At 40.7% G+C, this 14,063-nt stretch overlaps 1 protein-coding gene and 1 pseudogene across 1 annotated transcript in view; both read left to right on the top strand.

Moving 5' to 3' along the window:
* The window catches only part of CFAP61 (cilia and flagella associated protein 61), a 354,812-nt gene that overhangs the window by 300,336 nt on the left and 40,413 nt on the right, over nt 1–14,063 (top strand). The gene's annotated exons all lie outside the window — the stretch shown is intronic.
* LOC118994391 (uncharacterized) lies at nt 6,031–6,208 on the top strand (annotated as a pseudogene).

Here is a 14,063-nt window from a genome sequence, read left to right as displayed (position 1 = left end):
GAAACTCCCAGTCTCACATGAGAGAGTTCATTGAAAAATGGGCCAGAGGGGAGCAGGGGAGCTGCAGTGTTCCCTCTCTGGCCCCTCCCCAACAAGCAGCTTGGAGCACAGCCAGGAGGGTTGCCCTGCCAGGTGAATACCTAAGGCTCCGCCCCACCACAACTTAGCAAAGGCCTGGAACAAAGAAATAGAGCCAAAATGAAAGAACTGAGCAAAACCTCAGTAAGAAGGCTAAGTGATGAGGAGACTGCCAACCTATCTCGTGAAGATTTTAAAGCTCTGGTAATCAAAATGCTTATAAAACTGATTGAGGCTGGTCAAAAAATGAAAGATACCCAAAATGAAATAAAGCAAAATATTCAGGGAACCAACAGTGACAGTAAGCAAACCAGGACTCAGATCAATGATTTGGATAGAAAGGAAGAAATAAACATTCATCTGGAACAGAATAAAGAAACAAGAATTCAAAAGAATGAAGAGAGATTTTGAATCTCTGGGACAATTTGAAATGTTCCAATATTCAAATTATAGGGGTGCCAGAAGGAGAAGAACAAGAGCAAGAAATTGAAAACTTATTGGAACAAGTAATGAAGGAAAACTTCACCAATCTGGTGAAGGAAATAGACTTCCAGGAAGTCCAGGAAGCCCATAGAGTGCCAGAGAAGTTGGACCCAAAGAGGAACACACCAAGGCACATCATTAATTTACCCAGGATTAAAGACAAAGAGAGAATCTTAAAAGCAACAAGAGGAAAGGAAAGAGTTACCTACAAAGGAGTTCCCATCAGACTGTCAGCTGATCTCTCAAAAGAAACCTTACAGGCAAGATGGAGCTGGAAAGAAGTATTTGAAGTCAGGAAAGACAAGGACCTACATCCAAGATTACGCTCTCCAGCAAAGCTATCATTTAGAATGGAAGGGCAGATAAAGTGCTTCGCAGATAAGGGCAAGTTAAATGAGTTCATCACCACCAAGCCATTATTATATGAAATGTTAAAGGGGCTTAGCTAAGACAAGGAAGATAAAAAATATGAACAGTAAAATAACAAACTCACAACTATCAACAAATGAACCTAAAAAAATAAAAGAAAGAAAAACAACAAAAACAAAAGCTAAGCAAACAACTAGAACAGGAACAGAGTCAGAAAAATAGACATCATATGGAGGGTTTTCAGTGGGGAGGGGGATGGGAGGAATAGGTAGGGAAGGTACAGGGAAGAAGCAGCATAATTGGTAGGTATTAAATAGGCTGGAAGAGGACAAAATGGTATAGGAAACAGAGCTCACAGAACTTATATGTACAACCAATGGACATGAACTAAGAGGGGCTGGGAATGCTGGAGGGTTGGGAGGTGCAGGGTGGAGGGAGAATAAAGGGGAAAAATCAGGAAACTGTAATAGTATAATCAATAAAGTACATTTTTTAAAAAGAGAGAATGTTTTCATGTTAGATCAAATTCAAAAGTTCTAGCTGGTTTGATTTCCTCTAAGAAGAATGAGATGTTGAAACAGACAGACTTTGTGAGCTTGGTACACTAGTCAGGGTGCATCTGTGAACTGATGATAGTAATAATTTTAAGTTAATTTGATTTGTTAAGAGTGAATATTTAAGATGGCAAAGGGGGTGACACTGAATAATAGGATGCACCTATTGACATTTTTAAGAAAGAACCAAAGGGATGGGGAGAGAAAAATGATGGCTGATCATCAAAGTGGTCGGGGATCATTTTTAAGTGAGAAGCTGAGGGCTCCACCATGACTGTCTGTCACTTCTACATGTGTGTGTTAAATGTGTGCGTGCAGCTGTGGCCATATTCAAGTGCCATGAAATGCTGCCAGATCCCAGTGCAGTTCTTGGCCCAGCACTGCCTGCCCTGTCTGTTTTCAGATGAACTGGCAGGGCCCTTTCCAGGCAGGCAGGGTGAACAGTTTAGCTGATTTTGGCTATGATATGATTATGGATTGTTTCCCTGACCTCGGCAACACCAGCAACATCTCTTGTTTGAATCCAGGAAAATTTCCATTCACTGTGTCTTGGGGCTCCTTTCTGTGTTCTGAGAGGGCTGATTGCTAACCAGGTACTCTATGTTATGCAAGTCAGGCATGACCCCAAGATCAAGTTCCTTTCCAGTTTCAAAGAAAACCTCTGGATTTCTTCTCTCCACTTCTTGCAATCTAATCTCACCTTACCAAGGGCCAGAAAAGAATAGGCATGGTGATGCTAGGGACAACTGTGGCAGCCATGGGGGCAGATGCTGTGACAGTTGAGACCTCCTGAGCAGTGGCTCCTGCTGCCTGCAGGGGCACTTGCTTGGAGCCATTGGCAACATGTGGTAGTGGCCAAGCACTCAGCTACCATGATACACAGGCAGACAGCTGTCACAGGACAGCAGTGAGCCTGAGGGTCTGGGGCCCAGGCTGACTTGGATTCCGCCTTATTTTATTCTTTGTTTTCACCTCATAGTGCCAGTATAAACCATTGGTAATAAAGAAAAATTCACCACTGGTGACTTTGTGTGTGCATGTGCACATGAGTGTGTGTGCCCACGAGAGACAAAGACAGAGAGAGACAGAGACAAGGGAATCATTAATTCACCACTTGGGAAAAGAATACAGCTCATTTTGATAATCTGTTCATTTCTGAACCAACCATCATTTAAAGTCATGTAAAAATGTTACTAAAATTTTTCCCTAGCCATCCCATTAGGAGTACTTGTGCCCCACAGTGTCCCACATGCACGCATACCTGTCACAAACCTTGTGATCTCCCCAACTGCTAAGTACTTTGACAATGTTTAGAATGAGCAGCACCTTCCACTCTGCTGTTACTGCTCTTCCCTTGGGACCCTGAAGACAGAAGCAGCTTCAATGAAGGAGTCACAAAGTTGGAACATGGGTATAGACAGGAGAAGGGAGGCAGAGGCAGCTTCCTAAGAAGTCCCTGTCACAAGGCTTTACCAAGGCAATGTCCTGTGCCTTCTCTGCTTTCTTAACTCCACCTCATCATTATTTACCCCACTTATCAATGGCCCTGAAAAAAAGGCCTTGCCTACTGAATCCCTCTCCACCTTAGCCTTAATTAACAGTCTGTAGCATCCTTTATCTTCATGGCGTGAATTGGTCTTACACTAGTTTCTTTGTGTGAACCCATCAGATACTCATAAACCTTGATTAAATCATCTCTCTTCACATCTTAACATGCTCAGCTCTCAAAGACTGCCCTCATAGAGCCCTCCTGTGAGCGCTGTTATGCTCCTCCATACTTCCCCAAACACTCGAATGGCCTATTTTTAGTGGGTAAGTGCTGCTGTGCACAATATTCTAAAAGGAATTTGAGTGGGCCCTTTAGAAAGCTGCCATTACCTTTTTGAACTGTGAAGCTCCAGAAATGGCTTCCTTAGGAAAGCTGCCGTGTGCTAGCTCTGACTTTGGAACTGCAAAGCAGGATGTTGCCAGGCCACATTGTCTCCTAATTCATTTATTAGACTTCAGTTGGAATCATTTAATCATGACTTAAATGGTTTCTGTTCCCCTGTAGTCAGTAGCCTGGTGCTGTTTCCAGTAGAAAATCTCACACTAAAATCTAGGTGCCCATTTTGGCAGACTTATCGAAATTTTCTTGAAATATGACTGTCTACTCTAAATCGTCGGCAGGGGGTGGGGGTGTTTGTGCATACCTAAAAGTTATTGAATACTAATTCTCCAAAATGCAGATTTCCCTTTTGGCCACTTATCAAGTCATAGACCTGCCTTTCTGTAGACTTGTTAAGGTCTGCTTCATTTCTTATAATGCCAGTTCTGTTTGATAGCCTTATAAAGAATCTTTTCAAGCCCTGGCTGGTGTGGCTCAGTAGATTGAACCCCAGCCTGCGAACCAAAGGGTCACCAGTTCAATTCCCAGTCAGGGCACATGCCTGGGGTGCACAAGTGGCAACCTCACATTGACATTTCTCTCCCCGTCTTTCTCCTTCCCTTCCTCTCTGTCTAAAAACAAATAAATAAAATGTTTAAAAAGTAAAAGAGAATCTTTTTTCAGATGTTTGCTAAAACATCTGAAAAAATTGTTCTCTTCATTTTGTTTCCCAGTCATTTACTTAAGAGTCTATTTCTCCGCCTTGGTAAAAGGCTATTCTGATCAGGGGTGCTCACGTGCTCCATCTGGGGGGTCTTTGCCAGTCATTCCCTGGGCTTCTGGCTTGCCTAATGGTGTTTCTTATGTGATCACATACCCTGTGAGACTGAACCCACATTTTTAAACATTTCTTGTTACTGAGATGGTCCACAAAAGGGACAAAAGCATTTAAAAGACTCCTCCAGAGAAACCACATATTGAAAATCAGAGTAAAGCTTTCATGAGCAAACCAAGAAATGGCAGAGCCAGCCTGTCTTTTATGTCTGAGACAAGCTCTTTACTAGCCACATTATGTATATAAGTACAATGATTAATCTATCAGTCAGGGGTCAGTTGTAGACAACAGAATCTCTCTGGCTAGTTCAAATAGAAAACAGTTTACTTCCAGTTATGAGTGGTTGATAAAATTCCTTGAATGGGCTGCAGACCTGGCTGACCTCTGCCACAGTGAGGGATTTGAGTAGTTGAGAAACGGCCACAACTGCCAGCTTCACCACCAGCCTGCCACAATCCATACCAGCAAAGTGGATCCCTAAGTCCTACTTCTTGCTGCCCATGCAATTTTGCTACAGCTGACACTAAACACTACCAGGACCAGGCTTGTCAGCAAAAGCATGGAAAGGAGTGGAAGCAAGGCCTCCACCTCGTGGAGTTCGCATTTACTTTCCAACTCTTGCATGAGGATGCCTCTTTAGAAGTTCAGTCCACGTAAAACCCACACTGTGTGTGAGTCTGGGAAATGTGGTCTTTCACTTTACTATCTGTGTTATTTTGGGTAAGTCATGCTACAAAGAGTCTGGAATGCAGCTGGCTGAACTAGTCTGCAATTTCCCCTATAGCTAACTAATCAAACTTGACCTGGAATTAGAGAAAAAACTATCAAGAAGACTACTTGAAATATGGATTTACACTAATTATCAAGGGATAAACTTTGCTCTAATTATGTACAGGTCAACAAATTCTTATCCAAAATCCTGGGAGCAGATGTAATATTCAATTTTTAAAAATTGTTTTGGGAGTAAATTTACCCTCTCACATGAAACATGAGATCTCAAAATCTTCACAAAAATGTAAAGACAGTTTTTAAAAATATATTGGACATAAAGCAATAAAAGACAATGATCTCTAAGAAACTGGAAACTAATCAGGTGAACCCTGCAGTTGATTCAGATTTCTGCCTTGGGAGAGTTCCCAGGCCACAGAAAAGAGAGTGGAACACAGGAAGAGCCTGCTAGTCTGAAGAGGCAAAGACAGCTAGAGTTCTGAGGACAGAGTACTGGAAAGGAGAAAGCTCTAAGAGACAGAATCTTAGAGATACGCAGAGGGTCCCTTTGAGAAGTCAGTCAAGTCTGATCAGCACATGCATGTAAGGAAACTATCCAAGGCTGTGAGAGAACTACTCAAGAAGATTAGAAGTTATAGTGCACAGTGCTCACAAAGGGCTGAGAACTGTGTGTGTTTCTATCAGCCAGCCTGGAGAACTTCAAGATTTGTGGGATAGTGGTTGGAGTACACAGCAGGGTCTTCCTTCAGTGGCAAGAAAAATAACCAGGCATACAAGAAAGCAGGAAAACATGACTATAACAGTCGAAAGCAGTTGATTGAAACCAACTCAAAACTGACACACATGTTAGAAATAGTAGGCAAGTGTATTTAATCAATTATTATGAATGTATACCACATAATCAAAAAGTAAAGTAGAGATGTAGAAGGTATATAAAAGACTCAAATCAAACTTCAGGAGATGAAAAGTACAATACCCGAGATAAAAAATTACACTAATTGGATCAGTGGAAGATTAGACACTGTTGAAGAAAAGATTAATTACCTTGAAGACATAACAATTAAAAGTGCTCAAAATGAAACACAGTAAGAAAATGTAACTTAAAACAGTGAACAATCGCTTCTCGGCCTTTTGGCTAAGATCAAGTGTAGTAACAGTGAACAGCATGTCAGTGAACTATAGGACAACTTCAAATGACCTGAAGAAATAATAAGCAATTTTTTCTAAATTTGATGTAAACTATAAACCCACAAATCTGAGAAACTCAATGAATCTCAGGCATGAGAAACGAATAAAATTATGGTGGGGCATATCATAATCAAACTGCTCAAAACCACTGATAAAGAGAAAATATAAAAAGCAACACAAGAAAACATTGTTTTCAGAGGAATAAAGATAAGAATGACACCCGGTTTTTCATTAGAAACAGTGCAAGTGAGAATCATTGGAACAGCATCTTTAAACCATTGAATTTTTTAAAATTTAGAATACATTTATTACACATTATATAACATCTCCAGACCAATAAATGGAATACTCCCCCATATTACATAAACTATTCTACCCACTCCTAACTAACATCACTGAATCATTCCCATCCTATTACACTGTTTAACTTCTCTATTGTTTCACTCATTCCATATGATAACCAAACTATGACCCAAGGGCTATGGACTGGATTTTGTACCCCTGAATTCATATGTTGAAGCCCTAATCCCCAGTGTAACTCTCTCTGGAGATGATGTCTTTAGGAGGTAATTAAGGTTAAATGAGGTCATAGGGGTGGGACCCTAATCCAGTAGGACTGTGACCTTATAAGAGGAAGACTGGGAGATTCCATACGAGGACACAGAAGGCAGCCATCTGCAAGCAAGGAAGAGTTCTCACTACAAACTGACCATTCCAGAACTGTTATCTTGGACTTCCAGCCTCCAGAACTATGAGAAATAAATGTCTGTTGTTTAAGCCATCCAATCTGCTATAGTTTGTCATGACAGCCGGAGCTAACACAGACTTTTACCCCAGGTTTGGTGCTGCTCTGCTTCCTCACAGTTCACTAGGCTGCCAGGCAGCCAGGCTGAGGGTATTTTGCTTTATCCAACAGCTTCTGGCCATGCTGTCCAAGGCAGGTAGTAACTCCCAGGCACTCCCATTGTGTCACCATGGGAATGACCTCCACATCAGCTAGGCCTAGGTTCAGCCCCTGCTTCTGATAGTCTGCCAGCCTCACTTCCTTATCAGGGCATAAGAGAACTCTCTACCTTCTCTCTCAGTGGCAATAACTGTGAAAGGAGAGTGCACTCCCCAGAAAACCCACCCAGGGGGTCTTCAGACCTCATCTAGAATGTGGTCTTAGGCAGGTCACTCACTCTTCTATGCTTCATTTTCCTTACCTGTAAAAGGGGTGTATGACTGCTTCCTGGTGAAGACAGAAGAGACTATGTACAGGAAGTATTCAGCTCTGAACCTATCATGGGAACTGTTCCACAAATTGTTGCTGTGCTGCTTTCCTCCAGGAGGGGCTGGAGGCCCAGCCCTGGGGTCACACTGCCACAGGCCCTGTTTATCCCTAAACCTGGTTCTGTGCATGCTGCTCAGCAGTTGTTCCCAGCACCCACCCAGGATAACTTTGCAGAGTGACAAATGGCATGGCCCCAGCGTGGCTTCAGTCACTTCTTCTTCTCTCTAAAACATTTTTTGTCACCCACCCAGCAGACTCTGAGCTGTGTTTTGTGACATAATTCACTCTGGTAATTTGAGGAGAAGAGAGCACCAAATGCAACCAATGGTGTCCCCACAGTTAATAATAGGAGCCACCATTTGGGTCCGACAGTACTCTCCTGGCCCCAGGGACTCCAACAGCTGCTGGAGCACTGTCTGCCAGGCCAGGATCTGTGCTGAAGGCTCCAAGGGCAGAATAGAACCCAGCACAGTCACACTGGGCTCCTAGAGGCTTGCAGCATTAATAATCTGTAGTTCAATCATTAGCAGCAAATCCAAGTGAAATGGAAAAATATACACCATGTTGGAGTCTGCAAAGCTGCTGAGAGGTGGCTTTTCTGCTTTGTGGCAGCCTTAATGATTAGTTCTCAGCCACTAGCAGCCCCAGCTGACAAATGGCACCTGCAAGCTGTAGGCTTCCTGCATGTGATAATTGAACAAAGCTAGAACTCATTCAAGATATTAACACGAACTGGCTACCATGGATCTTCTGGGTTTGTCAGACCCCCAAATCAAGCCCTCTCCAGGTACACCCTGGGGGTGTTCATTGGTCACTTATTACCCTCTGCACAGATCTGGAGGTAGATCTGTTCAGATGCAGAATTCAAAGCTGCTAGGTCCTGGCAAGGATTTAATAAACTAAACTGATTCTGAAATGCTAACCTAAGTATATTGCAACAAGTCAGCCTGTAGCATGCTGCAGTAGAAAGATATCTGACATGGAGAAGCATTTTTAATTTTAAGTTTTTTAAATCAATTCATTTTAAGTTGTTATTGGATATTAAGTTAAAAATTCTTTGTTAATATTCTTCCTGGTCATAACCATTAGTCAGGAATCTTTGTCTACAAGTGATAGAAGCACAGCTCAAGCTCAGTGAACCCCCAGAAGAGACTGTGATGTCCTATAGAACTACATGGAGGGAAGAGCAAGTGGCCTTCCACAGCCAGAATTTGAAACAACCTCAGAATTTGGCTTTTTGCCTCTACATGTTGGCTTCCTTGTGTCAGACTGACCTCCCCAAGGTAGAAGTCATGGGAAGCCCCAGACTCATGCACCTCGTCACATGGTATTTAGATAGCAGAAGGGCCTTTTTTCCCTAGTGCCACTTTGAAAAATTTCTGGGGAAGAATTCAGAAAGGTCTTGTTCCTATAATGAGACCATCCATTCAGACCATTAACATGACTATGTCCCAGCCTCACTAGATCCCTGAGAATTTTGGCTCCTCCTCCAATTCCTGAATTTGACTAAACTTCTGTGCCACAGGTGGTAGGATCTGGCTTCCCAAGCAACTGCCAAACAGAATGCACAATGCAAAGCAGAAGAGCAGGGACCTAATTCTCTGTGACTAGGAAGGAGCCAGAGAAGATGAACAACCTTTTCTTGCCTCCAATACACTGTCCCAAGACCCAGTTTCTCCAAATAGCCCATCCAGAGACATCCTGCATGGCCACTAGCCTCAAACAGTGGCCAGCACCAAATGCATAATCCTGCATGGTTCCCCATCTTCCCTATCTCAGCTTCCTCACCTTTCACTCTTATTGCCCTGGGATGGTACCTCCCACATAAAACATGAACACTTAATCTTTGCCTCAGGCTCTGATCCCTCAGTGGGCAGGGAATACCAGAATAACAAGAATGACGAAAATCATGAACACGGGTTTTTTATTATATCAAACATCTTCAAATTCATGGGAACAAAAAAACTCAGACTTATATAGAGGGAGTTTCCAACAGATTTCTGTCCTAAAATTAGGATTCCATGAGACTAAATTTAGAAGTTGAAAGTAAATTTAATTGGAAAGGTGGTGAAAAGTACAAACTTTCAGGTATAAGTTAAATAAGGAAAAAGAATGTAATGTACAACATGATGACTACAGTGAATACTGCTATGATATATAGGAACATAGTTAAAAGAATAGGTATTAAGAGTTCTTTTTTTTCAGAATTTTATTTTTAAAATTTATTTAATTATTTTTCAAGTACAGTTTTCTGTCTATTACTCCCATCCCATCCTACCCCCTGTGCTCCCGCCTCCCTCCCATTTCCACCCTTCTAAGTTGTTGTCCATGTATCCTTTATATATGTTCCTCTAAATCCCTCCCCTATTTCCCCTGAAATTCCCTCCCCTCTCCCCTCTGGTCACTGTCAGCCTGTTCTCTATTTCAGTGTCTTTGGTTATATATATTTCACTTGCTTGTTTGTTTTGTTGTTTAGCTTCCTGTTAAAGGTGAGGTCATATGGTATTTGCCCTTCAACACCTGGCTTATTTCACTTGGCATAATACTTTCCAGTTCCATCCATGCTGTTACAAAAGGTAGGAGCTCCTACTTTCTTTCTGCTGCATAGAATTCTATTGTATATATGTACCATAGTTTTTTGATCCATTCATTTACTGACGAGCACCTAGGTTGCTTCCAACTCTTGGCTGTGGTAAATTGTGCTGCTATGAACATTTGGGTGCATATGTTCTTTGGGATTGGTGTTTTAGGGTTCTTAGGATACAATCCTAGCAGTGGAATTGCTGGGTCAAAAGGCAGGTCCAATTTTAGTTTTCTGAGAAAATTCCATACTGTTTTCCATAATGGTTATACCAGTCTGCAATCCCATTGACAGTGGACCAGAGTCCCCTTTTCCCCACACCCTCTTCAACATTTGTTGTTTATTGCTTTGTTTATGATAGCCATTCTAGCTAGTGTAAAATGGTATCTCATTGTGGTTTTAATTTGCATCTCTCTGATTGCAAGCAATATTGAGCATCTTTTCATGTGTCTTTGGATCCTCTGTATGTCCTCCTTGGAGAAGTGTCTGTTCAAGTCCTTTGCCCATTTTTTTAAATTGGGTTAGTTGTCTTCTTAGAGTGAAGTCCTGTGAGTTCTTTGTGTTTTTTGGAAATTAAACCTATGTCTGAGGTATCATTGGCAAATATGTTTTCCCATACAGTTGGTTGTCTTTTGATTTTAATACTGTTTTCTTTAGCCACAAAGAAGCTTTTAATTTTGATGAGATCCCATTTGTTTATTCTTTCCTTTATATTCCTTGCTCTGGGGGACATATCAGTAAAAATGTTGCTGCATGAAATATCTGATGTTTTCCTGCCTATGTTCTCCTCTAGGACTTTAATGCTGTCATTGCTTATATTTAACTCTTTTATTCACCTTGAATTTATTTTGGTATATGGTGTAAGTTGGTGCTTGAGTTTCATTTTTTTGCATGTAGCTGTCCAGTTCTCCCAACACCATTTGTTGAAAAGGCTGTCTTTACTCCATTTTATGTTATTGCCCCCTTTGTCGAATATTAATTGACTGTAGAGAGTTGGGTTTATTTCTGGGCTCTCTGTTCTATTCCATTGGTCTATGTGCCTGTTTTTGTGCCAGTACCAGGCTGTTTTGATTACAGTGGCCTTGTAATACAGTTTGATATCAGGTATTGTGATCCCTCCTACTTTGTTCTTCTTTCTCAAAATTGCAGCAGCTATTCGGGGTCTTTTCTGGTTCCATATAAATTTTTGAAGTGTTTGTTCTATGTCTGTGAAATACGCCATTGGTACTTTAATAGGTATTGCATTGAATCTGTAAATTGCTTTGGGTAGTATGGACATTTTGATGATGTTAATTCTTCCAATCCATGAACACGGTATATGTTTCCATTTATTTGTGTCTTCCTTGATTTCTTTCTTCAGTGTTGTGTAGTTTTCTGCATACAGGTCTTTTACCTCCTTGGTTAGGTTTATTCCCAGATATTTTATTTTTCTTTTTGCTATATCGAATGGGATTTTTTTCCTGATTTCTGCTTCTGCTGCTTCATTGTTGGTATACAAAAATGCCTTTGATTTCTGGATATTAACTTTGTATCCCGCTGTTATGCCAAATTCATTTATTAGTTCCAGCAGTTTTTTGGTAGAGGCTATAGGGTTTTCCATGTACACTATCATGTCATCTGCAAACAATGCCAGTTTTGTTTCCTCCTTTCCGATTTGGATGCCTTTTATTTCCTTTTCTTGTCTGATCGCTGCAGCTAGAACTTCTAATACTATATTGAATAGAAGTGGTGAAAGTGGGCAACCTTGTCTTGTACCTGATCTTAGTGGAAAAGCTTTTAGTTTTTGCCCATTGAGTATGATGTTGGCTGTAGGTCTTTCATATATGGCCTTTATTATATTGAGGAATGTTCCCTCTATTCCCACCTTGCTGAGTACCTTTATCATAAATGGGTGTTGTACCTTATCAAAAGCTTTTTCCGCATCTATTGATATGACCATGTGGTTTTTGTCTTTGCTTTTGTTTATTTCGTGTATTACATTTATTGATTTGCGTATATTGAACCATCCTTGCATCCCCGGGATGAATCCCACTTGGTCATGGTGTATGATCTTTTTGATGTATTGTTGGATGCGATTTGCCAATATTTTGTTGAGGATTTTAGCATCTATGTTCATCAGTGATATTGGTCTGTAATTTTCTTTCTTTGTTGTGTCTCTATCTGGCTTTGGGATTAGGGTGATGCTGGCTTCATAGAAAGAGTTGGGGAGTTTTCCCTCCTTTTGGATTTTTTGGAATAGTCTGTGAAGAATAGGGGTTAGCTCTTCCTTAAAAGCTTTGTAGAATTCTCCTGTGAAACCATCTGGCCCAGGGCTTTTGTGTGATGGGAGTTTTTTGATTACTTCTTCAATTTCATTTGCTGTTATTGGCCTGTTCAGGTTTTCTGCTTCTTTTTCATTGAGTTTTGGAAGATTATATTTTTCTAGAAATTTGTCCATTTCACCCAGGTTTTCAAATTTCTTGGCATACAGTTCCGCATAGTAATTTCTTACAATCCTTTCTATTTCTGTGGTATCAGTTGTAATCTCTCCTCTTTCATTTCTGATTGTGTTTATTTGTGTCCTCTCTCTTCTTTTCTTAATGAGCCTACTTAAAGGTTTGTCTATTTTGTTTATCTTTTCAAAAAACCAACTCCTGGATTCATTGATCTTTAGAATTGTGCTTTTAGTCTCTATGTCATTTAATTCTGCTTTGATCTTGGTTATTTCCTTCCTTCTACTTGCTCTGGGCTGTCTTTGTTGTTGTTCCTCGAGTTCTTGCAGGCGTTGGGTTAGGTTGTTTGTTTGAAATGTTTCTATCCTCTTTAGGTGAGCCTGTATCGCTATGAACTTCCCTCTCAGGACTGCCTTCACTGTGTCCCATAAATTTTGGGTTGTGGTGAGTTCATTTTCATTTGTTTCAAGGAGTTTTTTGATTTCCTCCCTAATTTCAATCTTGACCCATTCATTGTTCAATAGCCTACCATTCAGTCTCCATGATTTTGGGTGTTTTGGGTTTTTTCCTGTGGGGTTGGTTTCCAATTTCAGTCCCTTGTGATCAGAGAAGATGCTTGGTATGATTTCTATTTTCCTGAAGTTGTTGAGACTGGTTTTGTGTCCTATCATGTGATCTATCTTTGAAAATGTTCCATGTGCGTTTGAAAAGAAAGTGTATTTAGTTTCTTTGGGATGGATGGCTCTATATATATCAATTAGGTCCATTTCTTCTAGAGTGTCGTTTAATGCTGCTATATCTTTGTTGATATTTTGTTTGGAAGATCTGTCCATTTTTGACAGTGGGGTGTTAAAATCCCCTACTATAATTGTGTTGCTGTCAATATCTTTCTTGAGGTCCTCTAGGATTTTCTTTATATATTTGGGTGCTCCTGTGTTGGGTGCATATATATTTATGATGTTAATGTCTTCTTGGTGGATTCTTCCCTTGAGTATTATGAAGTGACCTTCTGGGTCTCTCTTTATAGCCTTTTTTTTGAAGTCTATTTTGTCTGATATGAGGATTGCTACCCCGGCTTTTTTTTCATGTCCATTTGCTTGGAAAATTTGTTTCCATCCTTTCACTTTCAGTCTGTGGTGGTCTTTTGTCCTCAGGTGAGTCTCTTGTAGGCAGCATATGTGTGGGTCATGCTTTCTTATCCATTCAGCTATTCTATGTCTCTTAATTGGTGCATTTAATCCATTTACGTTTAAAGTTATTATCGAAAGGTACTTATTCATTGCCATTTATGTACCTGTGTTCCTCTCTGTCTCTCTCTTTTCCTTCCTTTCCTTAAAGCAGCCCTTTTAGTAATTCTTGTAGAGCAGGTTTTGTGGAGGCGTATTCTTTTAGACTTCTTTTGTCTTGGAAGCTCTTTATTTGGCCTTCTATCTTGATTGAGAGCCTTGCTGGATAAAGCAGTCTTGGTTGTAGGCCTCTGTTTCTCATTACTTGGAATATTTCCTGCCATTCTTTTCTTGCTTGGAATGTTTCCGTTGAGAAGTCATTAGCCAACCTTATTGGGACCCCCTTGTATGTTACTTCCTTTTTCTCCCTTGCTGCCTTTAGGATTCTCTCTTTGTCTTGGAGTTTTGCCATTTTAATGATGATGTGTCTTGCAGTAGGCCTCTTTGG

The sequence above is a fragment of the Sturnira hondurensis genome, unplaced genomic scaffold (assembly GCF_014824575.4).
Source record: "Sturnira hondurensis isolate 20B ecotype Veracruz unplaced genomic scaffold, ASM1482457v3 Scaffold0009244, whole genome shotgun sequence".
NCBI classification, from domain to species: Eukaryota; Metazoa; Chordata; class Mammalia; order Chiroptera; family Phyllostomidae; genus Sturnira; species Sturnira hondurensis.
This window is presented reverse-complemented; position numbering and strand designations above follow the sequence as displayed.